Raw genomic sequence first — 24,966 nt, forward strand, 5'->3', positions numbered from 1 at the left:
ACTGATATTTTAAATATCACCAAGTGTAGGTAAAATGTGGACCAACAATTTGGAGTATTAAAAACATCAATTTTTCACCAAGACAATATTATTTTTCTATATGATGTTATGTGATTGAATAAATGCAAGATATATACCTTGATGGACAAATACCAATTTCCTATGCTTAATTAATAGATAAAATAATTTGTCATAATGCTTCCTGTCATATCTATATTTCCTTTATTAATATGTAAGTCTTCAAAATGTTTAGTCATCTCTGAGATAAGACAATTATTACTGTAAAGATTCTATAATAATTTATTTTTCCATAGTTAATTAGGAAAAAAATAATAGTTGTGTCAAATAACAGGGTATTTACCTTCTCTATTATCAGGAGGCCTAGTGACAATTAAAGACATGTGCCATCATTTTAAATAAATTTCCCAAGTGACCTAAAAAAAACACATGTGCCAGTAACAGAAAATATTATGTTAGGTTAAGCTTACAACATTAATTATATTTTTTATTTATTTAATACGTTATTCTCATTTTAAAATGCAGTATTTGTTCCATGACCAAAACTTACAGGGATGTAATAAAAATGGAACAGCTGATTAATACCAGGTGCAGTGAAGTCAAGGATGCTACTACCATCTATCCTGAGAAGCTACCTCTGTGACTGCAGGTCACAGTGGAAGGTACACTGGGGAATCTATCTACCTGACAACATCTGGGAGGGATGATATCAAATCCCTCACACACACACACACACACACACACACTTAAAGCTCTCCTTTTGAAGAATTCTACATAATTTCTATTACTACCTTTTAGCCTCTGTTTCCTTTACACAAACTAGTGGCAAGTACTCAGTGTTTCCCAGTTACCTATAAGTCAAGATCATCCCTGCCATGACTGCTTACAACTCTTATCCCTGCTACTTCCACGTGGCATTGAGAACTACATTTCACAATTACATGCTTGAAAACCCCAGTATAAAAAGTTGCTCCACAGAAAGTAAACTATACTACTACTCTACATCTTAAGTTACATGGAGATGTTCTTTTTATTATCTTGTTTGATTCACTTTTAAACCCACTTTACCTAGACTTTTTAGATAATGGTCTACAAGATGAGACCCTTTGTGCTAAGCTTATTTTAGAACAAGTAAATAGAATGGAAATACATGATCTGTAAAATATCTTTGTCAGAGCTATAATTATTGCCTCGCATTGCTGTTAATTGTTCTCAAATTTTAAACAAATTGCAGATAATCCCCAAAGAAGCTGCAATTCAGGCAGCTACTAATGATTACATCTATTTAGGTAATAACTCAGGTGACCTGGATGCATACAGTAAAATTTTTCTCATGCCTTTTAACAGTAATGCCTCTTTGGGGAAGCACAAGGTATCTATCTTTGTAACTCTTTTTTTGCAGTAAAAAGGTATGTGACATTGCAAACTAAATATAAAGTAGGTGATTGGATAATATTAATGGTGCAAATTTCATTAGAATGTTAACAGCACAAGGGATAGTAGCATAAGGGAAGTAAATTGGTGTGGTGGGAGTGCATAATTAAGGTCCTTTTGCAAAAAGAAATATTAGCATTTTCAGTTGAGAAGAAAATGTCTGATCAAGCACACATGACAGTAATTTCCACTTCTACTCATTCACAAAAATTAATGCCTCATGTATTGTTAGTTGCAGGCAATACAAATGTCTGATTTTAAGAGCCTGGTCTAGAGACTGAGATGTAATCACATTATATAAATAATTCACTTCATTCATACACTTATTTAGAGACTAATAAGACTTCTTTAGGTGGACAAAATATGTAACATGATCTTATTTAAGAAATTTCTCGCTGAACTTGATAGAAGGTGCGTCAGAAAACATAGTAAATGGATTCATTGTCTCATTGCTCACCCACTAGAAGTTTCCAGCAGGAATCCAGGTAACTTCTAATTAGACTCTATTTTCCAGTCAAAACAAAGGAATGCGTATGTTTGTAAAACTTCATATAACCTACCAGGTGTGATTTGAGTGAAACTCAGCAAGGTCCCTTCTATGTTTGTATAACAAGTATGTTTTAGCAAACTTCAGATCCTTCTGCATCACTTTTTAGTGGAGGTCCATGCTCAGAAAGTTCCCAGCAATGTGGCCTGTCCCTTTAGGAGAAGACCAGTGTGACTGTCAGCAGAGAAAAGTTAAAATATTAGTTCCAGACTTTCATACAGCAAAATTAGGGATTATTTTAGCACTAATATTTGTATCCTAGAAAAAAAATGCTGGTATTTTTCAAAAGTATTGAAAATAATCCTATATAATAAAAGGGTAATATGCAAATTGTCCCCTTGACTGGGAGTTCGACCAGGGAGTGGGGTGGCCCGCCAACTGCCAGGGGGAGCCTGGTGTGACTGAGCCAGTGGCTTCACATCAACCCTGATGAGGCTGGAGGGCAGAAGTCGAAAGAAGACTGGATGATCAATAGCAAGATTCCATCATGATTTAATGAGTTGCCCCTTTTTGAAGCCATCCAAACTTATTACATACTAGAGGCCCAGTGCGTGAAAATTCATGCACTTTACAGGGGGGGGGGGTCCCTCAGCCTGGCCTGCCACTTCTCACAGTCCAGGAGCCCTCAGGGGCGCAAGGTGACCCAGTGATCAGGGGAAGGCGATGCCCCATCACACCTCTGCTGCTGTCACTGTCAGCAGTGCAAGCCTCGGCCTGGCCCTGGTTACCTGAGCCTTGGGCAGACCTGGGCAGCTGGGCAGCTGACATCCGAGGCTTGCCTATGCCTCGGGCAAGCCCTGGGTGGCTGAGGGGCTGAGGGCAGGTCCGGCCACACCATGCACCTGCCACCCCCCCAGCTGGGCTGAAAGGACTGTGGGACTCCGGCAGGGCTGAGGGGACTGGAGCTGCCATCTTGTGGCTATGGGTGCTGCCATCTTTGTGACAGCGTGATGGTCAATTTGCATATTCCCTCTTTATTAGATAGGATTGCATTCAAGTTGATCATCCAGCAGCATGCTTGGCAGGGTCAGCCCAGGAAAACACTGAGAAGATAAAGCAAATGGATGGGGTGAACAGAATGCAGAACCTGGAACAGGACCATTGAGGATTAGTGATTCAGTAAAATTGGTATAATATGCCTGGTTAACTACCTTCCTCTCAGCTCATTCGAGAGAATTAATAGTATCAAGATGAGCAGAGTATCCCATTAACTCTATTTTTTCACTAGAAAATTTCTCTCAGCAGTGAAACAGAATCACTAGTGAGAAGCTTCTGACCATTATGCTGCTTACATAGTTTATTTATTTACCCCAGCTGACTATCTTGGGGTAGAGCTTCCTGTATTAGGGCATTCTAAGCAAAATCTTTCTAGCAAAGTCAAAAGTGTAACAGTGAGGTTACATATTTAGCCCCGTTATAAGTTGGATTAAGATTTAATTCTCTCAGTTTCTCATAGACAACTGTTTCTAGATCAAGATGAACATGCTAAGGGTAATTTATACAATTTAATTTCACTCAATGAGTTCATGTGTCTCCAGTTTTATTGATGGGTGTTTGGTCTTAAGATGTGTAAAAGTGGCATTTATCAGTGTTCAAAATGTCTCCTACCCCAGTTCTTTAAATCTCAGGGAGCCCAGAGTATCAAGTGATTTTGTTTTTACTATTAAGCCTTTAATTGATTTTATTAAAATTAAAGAAAGGACAGTGAACTAATAAAATGCCTAATAAAGTTTCTAAAGATTATTCAGAGCAAAAGTGAAATTATATTCTGGTAACTTAGTTTGAAAATGCTTTGAGTTAACTATTCAGTCTTTTTCATAGCCAAGTAGCGAAACTGAAATGCTGATAGCTTATCAGAATTTTACATTGCTGTTTGGGTCCTCTTTTATCTCTCAGAGTACTTTCATATATTCCTTGTATTTTCAGAGTTTTCTTTAATGTGTGATTAAAGACCATCTGATAAGGAAAGTTGAAATTTAGAATATGACTCCAGAAAGACTAAGCATTCATGAGCAGGGCTATACTAAACTTGACTTGTTTTAACTTTGCCAAGAGTCATCAGCTAGTATCCCATTGAAAGGCCATAATGCAAAAGTTTAAAATTCCTCTTATTAAAAAACTTTTTATGTATTTGTTATAACAGTTCTAATGAACTAAGCTACGAGAAATGGTGGTATACTGTGACATTTTAATATCTCTAGGAGAATTATCCATATTTAGGTGTAATTAATTATGGGAATAACCAAAATATGAAAATCTTACCTTTTCTTTATGTTAAGCACAGAAGGAAAAAAGGTCAAGAAAAAATAGAGTGAAATTGGCTCTATACTCCTAGATTTCAAAAGCTGATTAATTTTGACCATCTTTTATTCAATCACATAGATTGATCTGGCATTTACTGCATTTAATGGTTTTATCTTTACCCCCTCCCTCCCTCCCCTTTCCCTTCCTTCCCACCTTAATTTTTTTCTTCACTTCCTCCCTCGGGCCTGCTTTGCTCCCTCCCCCATTTCTTCCTTCTTCCCATTCTCCTTTTAAGCTCTACTGGCTCCCCTTTAAAACTTTTCTCCCCTGCCTCTTTCTCTCTCATCCTACCTTTCCCATACATTCTTCTCTACTTACTTCCACTGTTTTAATATCTATCTATCTATCTATCTATCTATCTATCTATCTATCTACCTACCTACCTAATTATTCACTATCATTTATCTTTTTTTCTTTTCTGACTCCTACTTTTAAAATCTGTCCCCAGTATACAACTATACTTGATTTTCATTGTAGCTCCTACAGTTCACTTACACATCCTCTTTCCTTCTTTAACTCTGCTGTCTACTGACTCCTTTATAAAGTTCTTCCCTCCCTCCTTCCCTTCTCCCCCATTTTCCCCCCTCCTCCCTCACTCTTTTACTCTTTTTACAGGCTAATTAAAAATTCTGTGTTTTCGTCCTGTCTTAGTACTGACTTCTTGCCTCTCTGGGTCCTGTAGCCGCCTCTGTTTGGGCACTTGGGCCCCTCTCGCACCGGCTTTGAGGGATCGAGTGATGACGCAGCTGTGTTTTGCCTACCGTGGCTCGTGCCTCCCTCCTCCAAGTCGGGGGAGGGTCCTGCTGGGCAGGTGTCCATCACGGGGATGCTGCATTACTTGAATGTGCATGTGCATTTGTGTGCGCGCGAGGCTTTTCTCCTGTTGCATGCCACAGGGGTGGGGGGCACACGGAGGCCTTTGCTGTCCCCCGGCATGCCCACTCCCATGCCTCAAGTGGCTCTCCATCCACTCCCCTCCTGAATTCGCAGGCGACAGGTGTGCTTGTGCAGGCACGGTCATGGCCTGGCTTGTCCTTGGGAGGCGTTCTGCCCAGGATGGGACCCCCCGTCCAGGTCGGACTGGGCAGATGAATGGATGGACAGCTGGAGAAAGCCATGAAGGCTTCCCTGTGGTGTGAGGGTCGCCTGTGGTCTTCACAGTCGCAGGACCAGGTCCGCGTGGCTGTAGGAGGCTTCGAGGTTGTTTGCTTGGGAGGATTGACTGGCATCCCAGGCATCGCGGGGCTGCCCTGTGTGTCTGTGGCAGTGGGATCCCCACGTTGTTTACCTGGTGGCCTGTCCAGGTCTGGTGCCTTACCTCGACATCCACTCTCTGTCATCGTGCCCGGCCCTTCCTTCATGTTGGGTCCACACCCTCTCAATTTGTGTGCGCAACCCCTCCCGGGGTCACCGCTGAGGCTTGCACTCCTTGGTTGGTGAGAAAAAGAGGACTCCAGCGCTGAGCGGGGGATGCAGCGAGACTCACACAAGTGCCCCTGCTGTGCACGCAGCCTGTTGAACAGTCGTTACTGTGATGCCATAACAGACAATTTGCATATTATCTCCTTATTATATAGATTAGTTGTTCACTAGGCTGTAGAAATGAGCTGCAGGGATACTGGCTTCATGGAGTAGGGCTCGGAAAGCATGAGGACAATGAGGACTGAATTGCTATAACTAGGTGAACTGATATAACTACTATACAACCAAGAGAGAGTGAGTGAATGTGAAAATAAAGAAAAGTGGAATATTCCAATATTTTAAAACTTAGGATTTTTCTAGGCCAAACTGCTTTCAACAGTTCTAAGTTTTTACTTAGACTTTTTAGAATAATAAATATATGACTTTTCCTAAGCATTTAACAATAGCAATGTTTAAAAAAAATCATTTGAGATTTTAATTAATGAGTACTTTCAAAATAATATTTTACCCTTTTTTGCAATCACATAAATTCCCCAACTTTTAAAGATTCACAATATATTTGAAATGTGTGGTATACATTTATTTTCTTTAATAATGTTAATATAGTTTCCATTGGATAAAATTAAACATAATTTAAGGATGAAAAAAAATCAACAAAATTGTGTGTTGGGATGGGGAGAAATTTAATCAATTTTAAGACTTTAAAGATAGTATAGATGAAAAATAAGAATCCAGGGAAATATCACTTTGCCATAAAAGTAAAAACTAATTTCATGGAAAAAATAAAAAGTATAAGATTTTTTTAAAGTATGCAATATTTTTTTTGAGGGATTAGGAGTGCTCTTTTTAGAAAAAAAAAGTAATTTTTCTATAAAGTGAATAACTTGGCATGGTATTTTAAAATGTATAAATCTGTCTCCATTCCCCTGATTTCTCCATGCAGAGTTTATTGCTTTGGGCATGGAAGGAGAGTTCTCAGGCTACATCTCTAGACAAGCCTTGCCATTGCTTACCCATTCATCATAGTCTTAATGTTAAGTTTTCTGTCTCTAATTGGTTCTGACCAATTCATCATTTTACTAAATGACCACTACAATTTGTTTCACTCTAATTACCATATCTGTGTCTGTGGTACTTTGGGAAAAGTAATTTATTATATGTACACTAGAAAGTACACAGGAAAGTACGAGAAAGACATTTAGGTTTGAAGATAGATGTGCCAATTGTGAAAGGTCTTATGTGGTCTGTCTTAATTCTCCCGTGCAAGCAAGAGGAATTTAAGTACAAGCCAAAATAAATCATGTGTTCACAGATTGCAATATGTATATATTAATTTCCCCTACAGTCTATGAAAACTTAAAATTTACTTTGAAAAGATTGAAATAAATACTGACTACCACATGCTTTTGAGCATTTCTTTCAGTGATTCCTTTTTTTATTCCCCATCCCTGAGTTTTTTCTCTGCCTGAATAAAAACCATATGTCATTCTGTTTTCATTTAGGAAACAAAATTTCTAATTAGCAAATGTACATGAATGTAGTTTTACATTTTTTCTCTTGATTTCATTTTTTTAAAATCCAATCTCTTTGAATTGCTTATGTAGACAGAAGTATACTCATGTACCTTCTTCTGGTTTTAATTTTAAGTTTACAGTGTTAATAAGAATCCAAGCTTATTTTGATGTACTTCTTTAAATACTGTCAAAGTAATTTCTCAAAACCTTATGAGTGTTATTCATATATGAGGGCAACAGTAGTTTCCCTTCCAAGATCTTGAAATGATGAGTTATTTTATTTTTCTAAAAAATAGAAGCAAGTTGCTTGTAAGGTATGTTACATTTGTGCTGAGTTTCATTGGGAAGAAAACAAAACTACCATATGAACCAGTTGTCCCACTTCTGGGCATTTATCGAAACAAATTCAAAACACTAATTCAGAAACGTATGCATCCTTATGTTCATTGCAGAGTCATTATAATAGCCAAGATATGGAAGCAAACTGTGTGTCCATCAATAGACGATTGAGTAAAAAAGATATGGTACATATTACTTAGCCATAAAAACGTAATGAAATCTTACTATTTGCGACAGCATGGACGGACTGAGAGGGTATTATGCTGTGTGAAATAAGTCAGACAGAGGAAGACAAATACCATATGATTTCACTTATATGTGGGATCTAAAAAACAAAATAAATGAACAAACAAAACAGAAACAGACTATAGATCAGACTAATGGCTGCCAGGTCGAGGGGACTGTCTGGAGATGGGTGAAAAGGTGAAAGAATTAAGAAGTATAAGTTGACAGTTACAAAGTAGTCATGAGGATATAAAGTACAGCATAGGAAATATGGTCAATAATCGTAATAACTATGTATGATGTTAGGTGGGTACTAGGGGGAATCACTTATTGGGGGGAATCACTTCATCCTACCTTATAATAGAGAAACATGCAAATTGACCGCACCTCCGCTATGCCCATGATTGGGCCGGCGAGAGGCTGGGGGGCGGGACTCCGGGTGGCCTATCCGGCCATTGAGAAGATCAAGATGGCGGCGCCCAATCCTCTTAGTTCCAGGGATCCCTGGGGCGATCGCCAACCTGGGGGGGCATGGCCGGGCCCAGCCAGCCACTCCCAGGGGTCCCTGGGGAGATAGGCACCACGGGGAGGTGAGGCGGGACTCGCCCAGCCGCTCCCAGGGTCCCTGGGAACATTGCAGGTATGTGGTTGCTGAGACCCAGACCAGGCCTCTGGCCACAGATTCAAAGCTTTGCGGGAGACCTATGGCAGGGATCTGCCTCATCTGCAGAGAGACAGAGGTTCTGCAGTGCCCCCAAGACTTGGGTGGGACCAGCCAGGGATCAAGGGGCATGGAAGGACTCCTGGCAGAGGGGCAAGGACCCTCACCCCTGAGGCGGGGGTTGAGGGGTGGTGCCACCTCAGTGGAGGGGTGCTGCACTGCAGGGTACTGGACTGACTGATGTGATTCAGAGAAGCTCCCAGTGCTAATGGGCCTCGCTCAGGCGGCCTTCACACTTCAGAGGCAGTGACTCCTGCTCCTGCCTTCACCCAAAAGCAAGCTCGCTACACCCTGCCCCATGGCAGAGCATGCCTAGGCAGTGAGTGGGAAGCCTTCCACCTGCTTCGGAGAAGTGGGGGCAGTAAAGAATGGGGGGAGAGGAAAAAATGTGGAGCATCTGCAATGAAGAGGTGCTTGAGAAAGAGGCTGGGAAGCCTGACTGGAAGGTTTGTTCTGTTTGCTGGACCGCTGCCCCTTAGGAAGCGCAAAGAGCATGGCTCTGAGGGCTTCCTGTGTGCTGAGTCAGGAAACTGGAATTGGCCTCAGTTTCCTGGTCTATAAAATGGATTAAGCGTGTCCCAGTGCCTTCACTGAGCTTTGATGGCCAATTGAGATACTATATAAAGAAAATGAGGGAAGAAGTGAGAAAGAAAAGGAAGGACAAGCAACACAAGAAAGACTGAAAGGAACCTGTAAACCCATTGTCACTTAAATAGGGAATATAGTCAATAGTGTTGTTATGATGGTATGATGCCAGGTGGGTACTAGAAATATCAGGGAACACTTTGTAAAGTATATGATTGTCTAACCACTATTCTGTAACTAATATAAAACCTGAAACCAATACAAAATAATGTTGAATGTAAAGAAATGAAAATTGGAGTGAAATTTTTATAAATTTCAAAGTTTAAATAAAAGCTGTAAAGGAAGGAAGGGGAGAATAAAAAGTGTTTTTCATTTTGCCACTTCATTAAAAGTTGTCTTTATATGGTGCTTTTATACTTTTCTAAGTCATTATCTCATTTTAATTTCTGGGCAACTTAAAGACAAGATAAGTATTCCCTCCACTATTCAAAGAAAGGAAATCTTGGTGTCTGGTCCTAATGATTCAATCGTCAAGCCCTTATTATAAAGCAGGATTAGTAAAATTTTCTGTGCAGGGTCATATCTATACTAATAAAAGCCTTGGGGGTGAACAGGCCAGCAGGGGAGGGTATTTGGGGGCAATCAGGCCCGCAGAGGAGCAGTTAGGGGGCAATCAGGCCAGCAAGGAAGCAGTTAGGGGGCAATCAGGCAGGTAGGTGAGCGGTTAGGAGCCAGCGGTCCCGGATTGTGAGAGGGATGTCCAACTGCAGGTTTAGGCCTGATTCCATATTAGACGGGTTCCATATTAGAGAGGGTGCAAGCTGGGCTGAGGGACACCCTCCCCAGTGCACGAATTTCGTGCACCGGGCCTCTAGTAAGTTATATAAATGCTGAACCACTATTCTGTACACCTGACACTAATATAACATTGAATTATATTATAGTTTTTAATGTAGTTTTTTTTTTTTAAAAAAGAATAAATTAACCAATTAAATTGTATCTCTGCCTAAGTCACTGATCTTGTCACCTCCAGACTGAAAGGTGTATCAGCCTTAAATTGGCCATCCTCTACTGGAATCCACTTGGCTTCATGTGTCTGTTGTCTGAAAGCCACATAAAAGCTATGATTGCTCATCTAGTTATTGGTGAGCCCACGATTTTTGCCTCTGACTCTTTGGGACAAAGCTACATAGTGCTGGTTACAGGTACCTTCCTTCTGCTGAGTCACCTTGATCGACAAGAACATCAGCGATAAAGGCAGATGTGGGAGAGAGGAAGATGAAATGTAGGAACATTGCATAATACAGGATTTGAGATATGTGACCTTTCTATGTGAAGGGTCCTGGTTAAAAACCTCTGTGTGATTTTGAAGCCTGACCTTGGCAATTACAAAGCCTTTACCTGGCAGGTGGTGCTGGGCAAAGCTGCCCTCCCCACTGGGTTCCCCGCCAGTACACTGCAGGCTCTGAGGGAGTGCCTGCCAGTCAAGGACTTAGGCCTCCCAGACTGTCAGGGTCTTCTGCATATTTGCCTTCTGGCCTCGCCTTTCACTCTCTCTCATTATCCTAGGGAAATGGAGATCACTGATGTCATCACTGGGCTTGTGCTCAAATTACTTCATTCATTTATCCAATGGTTCATTCATCTAATATTTTTGAGCTTGTTCTTTGTGCCAGGCACTGTTCCAGGTTTCAGGAATGTGGCAGAGGAACCACTAAAGAACTAACATGCTAGTGGAGAAGATAGAAAAAAAAGGCATACTATGTACGTCAAAATGCAATATTAGGTGGAGATAAGTTCTCTGAAGAAAAGCTTTTATCATTTCCTAAACAGCCACAGGAATCCTAATTTAAACTGGGTGTCAGGGGATGTTTCTTTGGAGAGGCGATATGTGTGCAGAAACCTGTTCAGAAAGAGGGGTGCATTTATTCATTCACTTGTTCAGAATTTAGAAGAATACAAATTGTAAATAATCCAAATATATTCCCTTTCTACTTTATGAACTCAGTGATATTTCAGTCCTTCACATTCACCTGCATTCACCAACATTTAGCTCAGTGAGAAAACTCATATGCTATCTAATAATGCACATTAAATTCAATGCTCACCACCAACTCACCTAATTTTTCTTTTGCCAGGAGGTTGTTTAATAAAGATTTCAGCCTTTTATAATGTTTATTAACAAAAGTTATTCTTCTGTTAGTATTTCCATTTTTCATATCTATATAACTAAAATGACTAATTTCTGGTGTATTTTGACTTATTGGTCCAAAATTATACCTTCTTTTTCTTTTCATTTATTATTATTATTCTTTTAAATCATCACCTGTGGATATGTTTATTGATTTTAGAGAGAGGAAGAGAGAAAGAGAAACATTGATGTAAGAGAGAAACATTGATTGGTTGCCTTTCACAGACATTCCAACTGGGGACTGAACCCACAGCCTAGGTATGTGTCCTGACTGGGAATCAAACCCACAACCTTTCATTGTATGGGATGATGCTCCAACCAACTAAGCCACACCAGCCAGGCCTTCTTGTTCTTTTAAGTAATAATATGCTATTTTACCTTGTGAAATGTGTATGAGATCACACACATGAAATGTCAGGATCATTCATGTCCTTATTTTTTGTTACCCTCTATACAAATATTGTAGATTTACTCTAATTCAACCACAGAAATAAATTATTGTATATACTTTAGTATCCTGCTTTGCACAGGAAAGATAACATAAAAACATTATTATAAACAGCTTCATCTGAACTGAATACGAATCATTCACTTTATTTATCTGACTGCTGGAAATAACTCCACAATATTTGTCTGGATATATCTATATCAAAAAGAAATGAAAACAACATCTGGTTTACATTACACATATTTTATTTTACAGCTTTAGTTTTATTTTATGCTGAAAATTGATGACATTTTTCTTTTCCTGGATATTAATGAATCTTTGGGATGAAGAGCATAATCATTTAGTCATCAGTGATGCTTATGTGCTGGATCCAGGTCAGTGATGAGGGTGGCTCAGGATGAACAGAGTGCGGGGCATCTGGTCTACTTAAGAGAAGGGATATTTTTGTGCATGTACACACGTGTGCACACACACAAACACAGGACTTGTAACAGAAGGATGCAATGCTAACAGTGGGTACACAACACAGTGAAAATGGTCAGTTCTTCCTGAGACCATGGGACACCAGAAAGTCTTCACAGAGAAGGAAACTCTTGAAGTGAGTTTTGGAAATTCAGTTTCTGCTGCATAGGAAAGATATTCCTGGGAGAAGGAGCATTTTCCACAGAAGCATGACTCCAACTGTCTTGTGTATTCAGGAAACAAGGAGCAGTTTGACATGACTGGTCTTGTGGGTGGGCCATAAGGAGAATCCAGACTCAGTGAGCAATAAGACTGAGAGATTTGGGGCCTCCTGGGATGTATCAGTGGACTGTCATTCAGGGGACTTTTGTAGGTCTCGAGGTGAGAGACACTGTGATCATATTTGTGTCTTCCAAGGATTATTGTAGAAAAAAAATGTGCAAGGCTTATTAGGTACAAGACTAGAGCCAGATGGTTGCAGGGAGAGAGTCCTACAACAACCTCAGTGAGAAAATTTGTGGCCAAGCTGAGCTAATAGGAATGGGCTAATGAACAGAGAAGTGAACTACATTGAAGGCCTGGGTGGGGTCAATGGGGGCAAAAGAGGACATCTGTAATACTTTCAACAATAAAAATAACTTTTAAAAAGAATTAAGATAATCTAGATAATCTATAGAGTTATTTTAAGGGTGGAAATACAAGATCCAGGAAGGCAAGCTAGGACTTTAGCTCCAAAAATAGAAACATCTAAGGTAAAATTAGGATCTAAAAAGGAGTAAAAAGAGTGGGCAATAGTGGGACAAAATGACTAGAGGTGAGAGTGTTTCGGTGGTCTCTCAGGCCACTTCCAAGTTCATTAATTCCCAGGGAAGACTCCCAGGACTCAGAACAGAGTTGTGCTCACAGGTGGGATGTAGCACAGCAAAAAGAAAGAAAACAAAACCAGTAAAGGGGAAAGTGCAGGGAGATAAGCTTGGAAGAAACCAGCCTGGTGCTTCCAACAGTCCTCTCCTGTGATGTCATACAGGATGTGCCTAATTCCCCAGCAATGAGCGGGGACAATACGTATGTGAGAAATGTTGTCTATCCAGGAAGCTCATTAGAGACTCAGTGCCCAGGGTTTTCATAAGGAGTTTTTACAATGTCATGTAGACATTCTCTGCCTAGCATATGTAAAAATTCCTGACTCCCAGAAGGAAAGAAGTCGTATAACATAGATTATATTGTTTGTGCAAATAGCCTAGGTGCAGTGATGCACTCTCATCATTTAAGGAAAGTTTACATAAGTGTAGGGAACTGTTTATCAGCCAAATTCCCAGATGCCAGCCAAGATCCAATGTTGCAAGCAAGTCTTTCCAAGAACAGCAGCCTCAGGTCTACTGTTAATTTCTGCACAGTGAGAGGAAAGAAAAAAGGTTTGGTGGCTGGATGGTCCTAAGGGTTGAAAAATATGGATAAACCAAAAATAATGATCGCAATTAAAAAAAAATAATACCAAGGATTCAACCAAGTATGACGGACAGAAAAACTTGTGTCCATTGGGAAAAGGGAAGAGTTGGAGGGGAAGGAGTGAGATGATGAATATGCAAGTTTTTAAAAAAATCTTTATTGTTGAAAGTATTAGATATAGACTCCCTTTCCCCCCATTGACCTCTTCTAGCCTGCCCCTGTCCCTCCACCCCAGGCCTTCACTATCCTATTGTCTGTGTCCATGGGTTATGTGTGTGTGTGTGTGTGTGTGTGTGTGTATATATATATATATATATATATATATATATATATATGTATATATATATATATGTGTGTGTGTATATATATATATATGTATATATATATATATATATACATATATATATATATATATATACATATATATATATATATACTCTTTGTTGATCTCTTCCCACCCATGCACCCTTCCCCACCCTCCCTCTGAGATTCTGCAGTCTGTTTCATGCTTTTATGTCTCTGGATCTATTTTGTTCATCAGTTTATTTTGTTCTTTAGATTCCACATACATGTGAGATCATGTGATACTTATCTTTCACTTCATTCCTTTATATCACCAAATACTATTCCATTTTGTTGATATACCACATTTTATATATCCATTGCTTAGGAAACTTTTAACATAGGGAATCACAAATTATTTTATGTTTAATTTTATGAGATAAAATCCTATTGTTCCTTGTCATTTAGAAGCTATTATTATGGGTATAGAGCCATAGACTGACTCCTTTAGGTGATGAGGGCTGAGAGAAAAGGATTACTTATTCATATGCAAACATCTATAATAATGATGCTGATATTTCAATGTGTTTGGGGTTAGAACTATAAAAACTGCAAAAACAAGTTTGTCAAAGGAATCAAAATATACACTGTTCCTAATAATTAGGCCATAGCAAATGCATACCTTATCAATTATTTATAATTAGTTTTCCCATACATTATTATTAAGTACTCTGTCATTTTGCTCCAACTTGGCCAGATAATATATCAAAGCAGACAATTTCATAGGCACTGCCGAGGAAGAGAGAACAGAAGGAGCTGGTGTCTATGAAATAAAAATAATTTTCTGGACAATGCGTGTCTCTGAGTGCTTGGATTCTGTTGTTCCATCTGTCATAAGCTAAGGTAGCGTGTAAGGTGCTTTAACATCAGCTAAAAAAATCCTGCATCTCAAGAGAAATCAGTGAACTCAACACTAATGAAGAGCAGGACTTTACAACCTGATCGTAATATGGGAGGACGCCAGCATGTTCGCATGACAGGTGGTGCTCCAGGTGACTCAAGTGCCGAATGCAGACAGGCTGGATGCGTGCCAGCTCATGGACCGTCAGGTAGATGTGCCGACACAGATACATGGAAAATGAGCTACACAGGAGACCCTGGGTTGACGTAATGCAGCAGCTTTGTTGTAAATGAGGAAGGCATATACTTGAGAGAGAAAGAATTATTGCAAAATCTTTAAGACAAAGAAAATTGTTAGAAAAACAAAATGCTGCATACAATCTAATAGTACTTAATTTTATGGGATTACTTAACTTGGAATAAGACTGATATTCTATTCCTGCTATATATGTATAACTATTTGAGTTTCCTATACCACTAACATTAACATTTTATAAGCCACCTAACAGGTACATTGAAAAGGGAAAGGGAACTTCTCCAGAAAGTGATAAGATAGCAATTGCATGAGGGAACATATGAATTTTCAAGATCTTTCTGAAAAAATTTTCTTCTCTGAACATCTTTCTGTCTCAGTTTCTATCTTTTTAATTTGAGGGACTTCAATTAAAACAGAAATGTGATATATGAGATGAAACATTCTTTTATTACACAGTACGTATCTGCTTCGTCAGGAAGCTAATTGCTTCAACTTTGCTTGCTTAACCTCCTAATAAAGTAACTCCCATTTTACATTTTTAAAACCTTCTTTTACTCTTACTTTCCTTCTGCTACTTTCCTATTTGCTCTAATATCCTCAACAAATCTGAATGGGAGATTTGTCTAAAGTCTCTATTTCTGCATTTTCTACTCCACCCTCAAGTCTTTACCACCTGAATTCTGCCACTCTTCCCAATTCTAATCAAAGTCAGCCTTGTGTCACTGCACCCTGTGAACATTTCCCCTTTTTCAAACTCAGCTTCCTCACCCCTTCCTCTCTTACTTCAGTGGACTCTATGTCACCAGCCTTCCCTGACCTCTCAGTTACTCTCCCCACCTCTTCATCCTTTGCTTCTCCCCTGCCAATAAATGCTGAAATTCCAAATGTTTTGAAATTCTAAGGCTCTTCAATCCCAACACACTCTATCTAATCTCAGGAAACTCTCTTGCTTTCATTATCATCTGAATGCTGAGATTTCTCAAACACCCATTATCACGCCAGTCTCCTGAGTAGCATCCACAGCTATTCGAAGTCCAACCCTTTAGCACATCATTTTTCCTTGTTGCTGCTATTACTCATCTACCTATCATGAACCCTGATTTTCCTGCACCTGGCAGTAAATGGCACAGTTTTCATTTGTCCAGGACAGAGCCCAGGATGCACGTGTTCATCATTAGGCCCTCAGGTTCCCTGCCTTGCACAACTTCTGTGAAGAGACTTCCCTGTAGATGCTGGCTGCGACACCCCTGAGTTTCTCAGCGCACAATCTGCATTACGGTTGTGTTGCTATTCTCCTTCTCCCTCACTGCCAAAGTTCAAACAATCACCAAATACGCTTAGCTCTTCTTCTGGACTATTTCTTGCCTCTATCCAATTTTCTGAACCAATTCCTGACAGAACCCTTAATCATCTTTTTCCTGGACAAGGGATCTGGCTCTCTGACTCGTCTCCTGCCTCCAGCTCTGCCTCTCCAGTCTCTGTAGAGAGGGACATTTATAAACATCATTACAGTACCTAAATTCTTTAATGGCCTCCCCTCTCTCCGCAGATTATATACAAGCTACTTGGCTTTCTCAAGTCCACCAGGTCCGGCCCCTCCTCCCTCACTGTCGACATTCTTCCTCTTTAGGGTTTGAACTCATTGACTTTCTTCATTTGTCCCAAAGGCACCATACTCTCTCTCACCTCAGCCTTTGCTGTGTCCTCTAACTGGAAGAATCTTCCATTGCTTGCATCCTTCACTTATGATTCAGGCCTCAGTTTAAATATCCTTTTATTAGAAGATGGGTCCTGCTTGTCCTCTGAGCTCCAGGCCAGGCTGAGTCAGCTGCTCATATTCCTCAGTTCCCTGAGCTTCCCCATTATAACATGATCGAGCTTTGCAGAGATCCCAAGTTCCATTGTCTCTTGCCCAAGAGGACAGATGCCTTATTCAACTTGCATATCCCCAGCATCCAAAGCAACACGTGACACACAGTAGATACTTAACAAATCACTGCTGAAGATTAAATATGCTCTATTATTTCCTTAGGACCTCAAATATGTGTGCAAAACACAGAAATAAAAACTCTCAAGATTTTAAGATGATGTAATTTCCAAGCTACTATTCAGATGGCTTAAAATGTTTTTTTTCTTAAGAAAAATATGGCCTCTAGAAAAGTAATTTTTAAAAATTAAAAATAGCTTGTTCTTTAAAAGTTAACATTTACAACCTGCAAAGTCAAGTCTGCAGTAATGGAAGTGTTTTTGCTCATGCGGAGAATCGGTGACAGCTTTTCTAAGGAAGACAAAGTGGTGTCTCTCTCCATTTTAAAACGTGCTTCCCATTGAAATCTGTGAGATTAACTTTCCCCAAGGGAGGAAAATCTGGATTAATAAGTGAAAAGACTCATCATTTATGAATGTTGTGAATTGTAACGTATTTTTACTGTAGACTGCAGACACCTGACATTATGGTGACACATATGGCATATACCTCAGGGTTGTTTTGTTTTGCTTTTCCTGTCCAGGGGGAAATTGCTCATATCTTCTGACACCTTCTCTCTCTTACTTCCTCCATAAACCATGCTCAGAATCTATAAATGAACAAATGTAAAATTGCATCCTTGCTGAATAGCAGATTTTAAAGGGGACATAATGCACCTGCCTTAAAATGTAATAGCACATTTCTCAAATGAGAATGATTTTTTAATTTAAAATCCTTGGGTAATTATTTTGAGCTTCAGATGTGTGAACTGGAGCCAATCACATGTTATTGAAAACAAGTGTGTGTGTGTGTGTGTGTGTGTGTGTGTGTGTGTGTGTGTGTGTGTGTGTATGTGTGTATATATATATTTTTAGATGCTTTATATGGGTTCTGACATTATTTTATCCCATAAATTTTAATGAGAGCTTTGTTAGATTCCCAGGCTAGGGGGAAGCTTTTAGCTCAGAATCTTCCTGGCTGTGTTATTGTCCAGAGAAGATGGGCTGGTAGGCTAGTCCACAGGAGGCCCAGCTCTTGGTTCAGGGCTGCAGTACCCAAAGGTACAGGGGCCATGGCTCTGCCCTCTTCTAAATATGATCTAGCCTCTCCGATAGACAAGAGAGACCTTGATGGGCCACTGGAAACAGTAGAAACTAAAAAATAGTATACAATCTGGAACTGGGTTGCATTGGGGTAACTAACTGTAAATGCTCTAGAAATTCATAAAAGGGGGAGCTGTTTGGGGCTGAATGAAAAGAAATGGCTTTTTGAAAGGAGGAGGATCTTTAGTCTTTAATGTTTGCCTTAGCTCAGCAGGAACAGGGGGAGTACATTTTGAAGCAATTGGTTGGGGGATATGATAGTGACTGGGGCAAAGGTCAGGAAGAGATCCCAACCTGAGCTTGGAGCATGGATGCAGTGTCACTGCAGGGAGAAGGCAACAAGACAGGAGGACCAGAAAGCATAGCTGCATGCAGGTGTTGTTTAATAAAGTTACTCAAAATAAAATGTGTATATCTCTCCTGAGAACTTACAATAATATTTTAAAATAGGCAACTTTATGTAAAAGTTCTTTAAAATTGGTATGAAGTAGATGTCTTCAAGTCTATTCTGAATTCATTTTCTAGAGTAGATTCTGGAACAAAAAATAAAACACTTACCTATACTAATAAAAGGATAATATGCTAATTAGACCAGATGACTTCCCGATGTCCTTCCTGACAAAGCTGGGCCCCAGGAGAAGCCGCCCGCCTGTGGTCCCGGGCACCAGAGGCTATGGCTGCAGCCCGGGCAAAGCTGGCCTGGGCCCCAGGTGCCTGTGGCCGGCCGGAGGAGGGAAGCCTGGGTCTTGGGTGTAGGGCCGAGACAGAGGAGGTTAGGAGTGATCAGGCAGGCAGAGGTGGTTAGGGGTGATCAGGCAGGCAGGCAGGTGAGCAGTTAGGAGCCAGCGGTCCTGGATTGCAAGAGGGTGCAGGCTAGGCTGAGGGACCACCCCCCTCCCGTGCACAAATTTTGTGCCCTGGGCCTCTAGTTTTTTTTATAAAAAGGAATAAAATTAATGAGGTAATTTTTTCTGCAAAATATTTGGACATAAATAGATCTGGTGACAGAAAAAAATTTGACTTTGGGTAGTGGGCACAGATGATGTATAATAGAATTGTACACTTAAAACATATACCATATTTTCCGGTGTATAAGATGACTGGGCGTATAAGACGACCCCCAACTTTTCCAGTTAAAATATAGAGTTTGGGATATACCCACCCTATAAGATGACACCTGGCGTATAAGACGACCCCCAACTTTTCCAGTTAAAATATAGAGTTTGGGATATACCCACCCTATTTGATGACACCTGGCTTATAAGACGACCCCCAACTTTTGAGAAGATTTTCCTGCATTAAAAAGTCGTCTCATACACCAGAAAATACGGTAATTTTATTAAGCAATATCAACCCAATAAATTTAATTAAAAAAACTAAAAAAGAAGAGAAAAATAATACAACACTTAATAAATAATAATACAGAATAAACTCTCTATTTTATGTACTCAGAACTGTAAACCTACATTTGCCCCACTGTATGTTAGCATCTGTTTCTTAAAATTGACATTAACTACTCATCACCAAAATAAGTCTATTTTCTGTTCTTAGAAATAAAAAATATATAAGAATATAAAGATTATTTTATATTCCTATGCTTAGAATAAATATTTTTGGCATATTAGCTTTTATTTATTTTGTTTAATGTAATCAATGGTTACACTAGAAAATTCACATTCCATAGGTATAATTTCTCTAGCTTTGCAAATGTTATGTAAATTTAGTATTAATGCAAATTTTATTTGTATAGTTTTTAAAATATATGAATATATTTTTGCCATTTCTAAAAGAATATGTTAATCTCTAAGACATTTGCTTTATTTATTTCTAATTGAAAATATTTTATTGTTAAGTCAGTTTTGTTTTCAAGGGCTTCTAATGTTTCCAGGGCTATTTCAGGTGTGGCTATGCAAGATATCCTTGAGTCACACATACTCAGAACTTTATAGATAGTGTCCCTACATTCCAATTTAGATAATAAATCCAGTCTTCTCCCTGAATGCCTCTAGGTTTTTTCCTTGAAGTTTAACCATTTAACTTGAATATGTGCTGGTATGTAGCATTTTGAATTAAAATATCATAGAGTATGATATTATCAATTGACTTGCTGATTCAGTATTTTAAAACTTCTGGAGAAAATTTTAATGTATCTTTAAGAATATCTGTTTAATTTGTTTAAATTTGTAATTTAGGAACAACAATCACTATGTAACTTTCATATTTATTCACATTTTCTTACTGTATTTGTGGTTTCTACATATATTCTATTATATCTCAAATCTTTATATTAGTAATTTTATGTTGAACTAGTGACCTGGTGCACAGATTTGTGCACATTGAAAGGAAATTAATTAGAAGGTGGTTGGTGGGGCAGGACTGGGCAAGATGGGGCCGGACACACCCTGGAGCCAACCTCCCGTGGTCCTTCCCCAGCATCTGCATCTGGAGTGAGCATGGTCCCTCTGGCTGGTGAGGTCCCTCAGCCTGGCCTGCAGGGATTGGGCCAAAACTGGCTCTCCGACATCCCCCAAGGGGTCCCAGAGTGTGAGAGGGCACTCTGCAAAGTTGCTGTCATCAGGGTGTGGAACACAAAAGTCTGCAGTAAACCAGATTCAGGGCCGACAGTGCCCCAGCAACAACATAACCCATGGATGAAGGTGGAATTGCGCGGCCCTGCGAGGTCAGTGTGCATCATAGTGACCAGTCAGATGGTGTGAGGGACACTTAGCATATTAGCCTTTTATATAGAGAGATAAGACTACTCTGTTCCTTTATCTAATTCATTTTTTTTTTAACCTATAATCATGGTGTTTTAATTCTAACTTTATTTCTCTCATTGGAAATCTCCCTTTGCTTTTTATTTTTCTACTAGAGGCCCGGTGCACAAAATTTATGCACGGGCGGGGGGGGGGGGCGTGTTTCCCTCAGCCCAGCCTGCACCCTCTCCAATCTAGGACCCCTCAGGGATGTCCAACTGCCTGTTTAGGCCCGATTCCACTGGGAATGGGCCTAAACGGGCAGTCGGACATCCTTCTCACAATCCAGAACTGCTGGCTTCCAACTGCTCGCCTGCCTGCCTTCCTGATTGCCCCTAACCGCTTCTGCTTGCCAGCCTGATCACCCCCTAGCCACTCCCCTGCCAGCCTGATTGATGCTTAACTCCTCCCTGCCAGCCTGATTGCCCCTAACTGCCCTCCCCTGCAGGACTGGTCACTTCTAACTGGCCTTCCCTTCAGGCTCAGTCCCCCCCAACTTCCCTCCTCTGCTGACCTGGTCACCTATAACTGCCTTCCCTTGCAGGCTTGGTCGGCCCCAACTGCCCTCCCTTTAAGGCCTGGTCCCTCCCAACTGCCCTCCCCTGCTGGCCTGATCCCTCCCAACTGCCCTCCCCTGCTGGCCATCTTGTGGCAGCCATCTTGTGTCCACATGGGGGCAACCATCTTTGACCACATGTGGGCAGCCATCTTGTGTGTTGGAGTGATGGTCAATTTGCATATTACTCTTTTGTTAGATAGGATTATTTTATATCTAAGCTCCTTTTAATGTGAATATTTTTATTGAGTGTCATATTATGATACAATTATGAGCATTTTCCTTTAATTTATTCTGAGTTAAGTTTTCTTCTAATTGGTTCTTCTATCCCCTGTCCCCTATGATGCCTGCTTGCCTTTGTCCTATGGGTTGCATATTCAGCATCCTGAACTGTTTCTGCTGATCCAATCTGGGCAGACATTCTATTGGTTCTCTTGAGGTGATATGCTGACTTCCTGACTCTCCTCCCATCCTATTGGGTAGCAGTTTACTTTCTTTGTAGAAATACAGTGCACTTTATGTAGCCTTCAGGGATAACTGGGTGCTGGAGGAGAGGGAGCCCCAGTGATATCTTCTTTACTTAAATCACGTGTCCTCATCTTTTCCTCTGAATTTGTTAAATGTCCTAGATCAGGTTCATTGCCATATAGTGTCCTGTGTTTGTGAGTGAATGTGTGTGGATTCCCAATGGGTAACATTCTAATATTTTAGATCATATCTCAATTCACATGGAGCTATGGAGTCTCAAGTCAGAGGAGAGCAGTTTTCTTTAATTTCCCCCATTTTCACCCAGTCAGAAGAGAAAGGGTTCCCCATGAACCTTCAGTGTAATTATTTCCAAGTCTGGCGTATTAGTGAACACTGCTAGGATTTAATCAACTCACAGTATGGCTCTGTGACATGAATGGGGTTGAGGTTAGGGAGAAGCCATGTTGCATTACCTGTTCCTCTTCAGAGGTCTTGTTCCTTTCCTTGGCCAGACTTAAAAAAATGTTATTATCAACATGAGGTTATGTTCCTTCCCTGATTCAGCTGCTCTAGGTGTTATGTATGTTTTTCTCATTAACCTTATTTCAGTTCAGAGACATCCATCATAAGTAGCTCAACATAGAGAAGGAACCATAAACCCTGTCTTAAGGATTAATCATACATACTCTGAAATAAGGGAAGGCTCAGTAAAAGCAAATGAGTCTGTAGAGATAGATTTATGCCCATTATAATACCTTTTTTAATGCAATCATATGAAAGCTTTCTTCAATGAGCTTTCATAGTTCAATTTTCTAAGATGAAAATTGCTATTTCAGTAGCTAAGGTGCACAGTCTCATCTAGGTGCTGTAAACCTAGAGTGTCTTCCATGATGATGTACATTATTAACTAACAGCTAAAAAGAATGGAAACTACTGCCAAGATAAGCAGCTTGACAGTTTTGCCACAGTTCATTAGTTAGCAGAAATGCTGTTTTTCTGAGTTCCTTGCCATTGTGCACCTGTGAAAGGGATGTGGAATCTGAACAGGTGATCCACACACTTTATTATGCAAGACATGAATCATGAAGTACAAGACACAGGTTATATTCATGGATCCACCTATCAGTATTGGCCATTACTGACAATTAATAGCCATGGCAGGCAGGTTAGTTACTTGGGACAATGATAAGAATAAACATTGCAGCCGTTATTCAGAGTGGCCAAGACATTGAAGTGTCCTTTGATGGATAATTGGATAAAGAAGATGTGGTACATATACACAATGGGCCATATAGATGGGGCAAATCTAGTATTATTTGTGACATTTGTAGCTCTCACTAGAACCTGCTTGAATGTGTGCCATTCTTCAAGGGGTATTATTTCTATCCCTTAACATCTAAAATATGCACTAAGTAAAAATAAGGTCATAATTTTATAAATTCTCATAAATTCAATTTTGCTCAATTCTTTATAATATATTTTATGCTTACCCTCATTTATACTGCCTTTCACACATTCATGCACTTGATCCAATTTTTAGTTATATCTTTTTAATTCATATAATAAAATCTGCTTGTCTTAATTGGTATAGAATTGAATCTCTATCATCACATGTTTCTCAGTACGGAATACATTCTCATGCATCAGTCCATAGATAGCTTTATTTTTTTGTCTTTTTCTGCATCTTAATTTTATTATCATTTCCACATGGACAGCAACTTGAATATATTTAATTCTAATTTACTTTCATGTACTATACACTTATGTGTAAATAGATAGCATTCATATAATAAATAAATGTTTACTTAACAACTCTTCATAAAATAATTTTTAAATGCTTGAATTTTTCTTCAAAATAGTTGTATTAGTTCAGTCTCCCACTAAAACTTTATTTCCATATTTTCTTGACAATAAATTTTATTAAACTTTATCAACAGGGAAATATAAAGTGTTATTTCAATTTTAAACATACTGGCCTGTCATTCTTATAAGCATATGAAGAGATGCTAAAACTCATTGAGTATTCTAATTTTTTAACTATGATTTGCCTTTTCAGATTTATTGACAGTTTATCTACTTGATCATGTTTCTATTTTTGTTTATTTGTTTTGTTAATCTTCACCTGAGGATAGTTTTTCCATTGCTTTTCAGAGAGAGTGGAAGGGAAGGAGAGAGGGGGAGGGAGAAAGAAAGGAGAGAGAGAGAAACATCACTGTGAGAGAGACACATAGACTGGTTGTCTCCACAGGCACTCCAACCAGGGAAGGGGAGTGAACCTGCAACCGAGGTACATGCCCTTGACCTGAAATAGAACCTGAGACCCTTAGGTGCATGGGCCTATGCTCCAACCATTGAACACACCGGCCAGTGTGATCATGTTTCTTTATCCATATTGATTTTAGGAGTTACTCGGGATATTTTAGATAATTCAATGGTCAATCGTATAAGAAACAAATACAGTATAAATTTCTGGTTGATCACTTGCCTCTTGTTGTTGTAAGTTTTATCAATTACAAGGCACCGAATCTCTAAAAGTTTGTATTTTAGATACTTTTACTCAACACCAGTACAAAAAAAAAAAAAAAATAAACCTCATAAGGAATAGGAGAAAAAAGGCAAACTGTCATTATCTGCAGGGGATATTTAAATATACATATAAACTCAGAAGAATCAATAGGAAGACTAATGATAAAATGTGAATACAAAGTGACTGCCAAGATCAAAAGAAATCTAAGGCAATACATAAAATATAAGTAGGAAATGCAAGAAGATAGTGTTTGCATAAACATTAGGTTATCACACAGCCAGAAATTGCCCTAGGTAATTGTCTCCTTAGAGAGTAAATTTTAAGCCAATTAGTGAAATGAAAGAGTAAATATACACAGAAAAACATTGTTATGATATCCATCACACCCAAACCAACCAAATAAACAAAAAAAGAATGTGACTCTGATAAAAACAAAAAAGATTTTAGGGGAGATTGGGCAGTTTATAAAATGTATAACAGTACAAATCTCTCT

The sequence above is a fragment of the Eptesicus fuscus genome, chromosome 4 (genome assembly GCF_027574615.1).
Source record: "Eptesicus fuscus isolate TK198812 chromosome 4, DD_ASM_mEF_20220401, whole genome shotgun sequence".
Taxonomy (NCBI): Eukaryota; Metazoa; Chordata; class Mammalia; order Chiroptera; family Vespertilionidae; genus Eptesicus; species Eptesicus fuscus.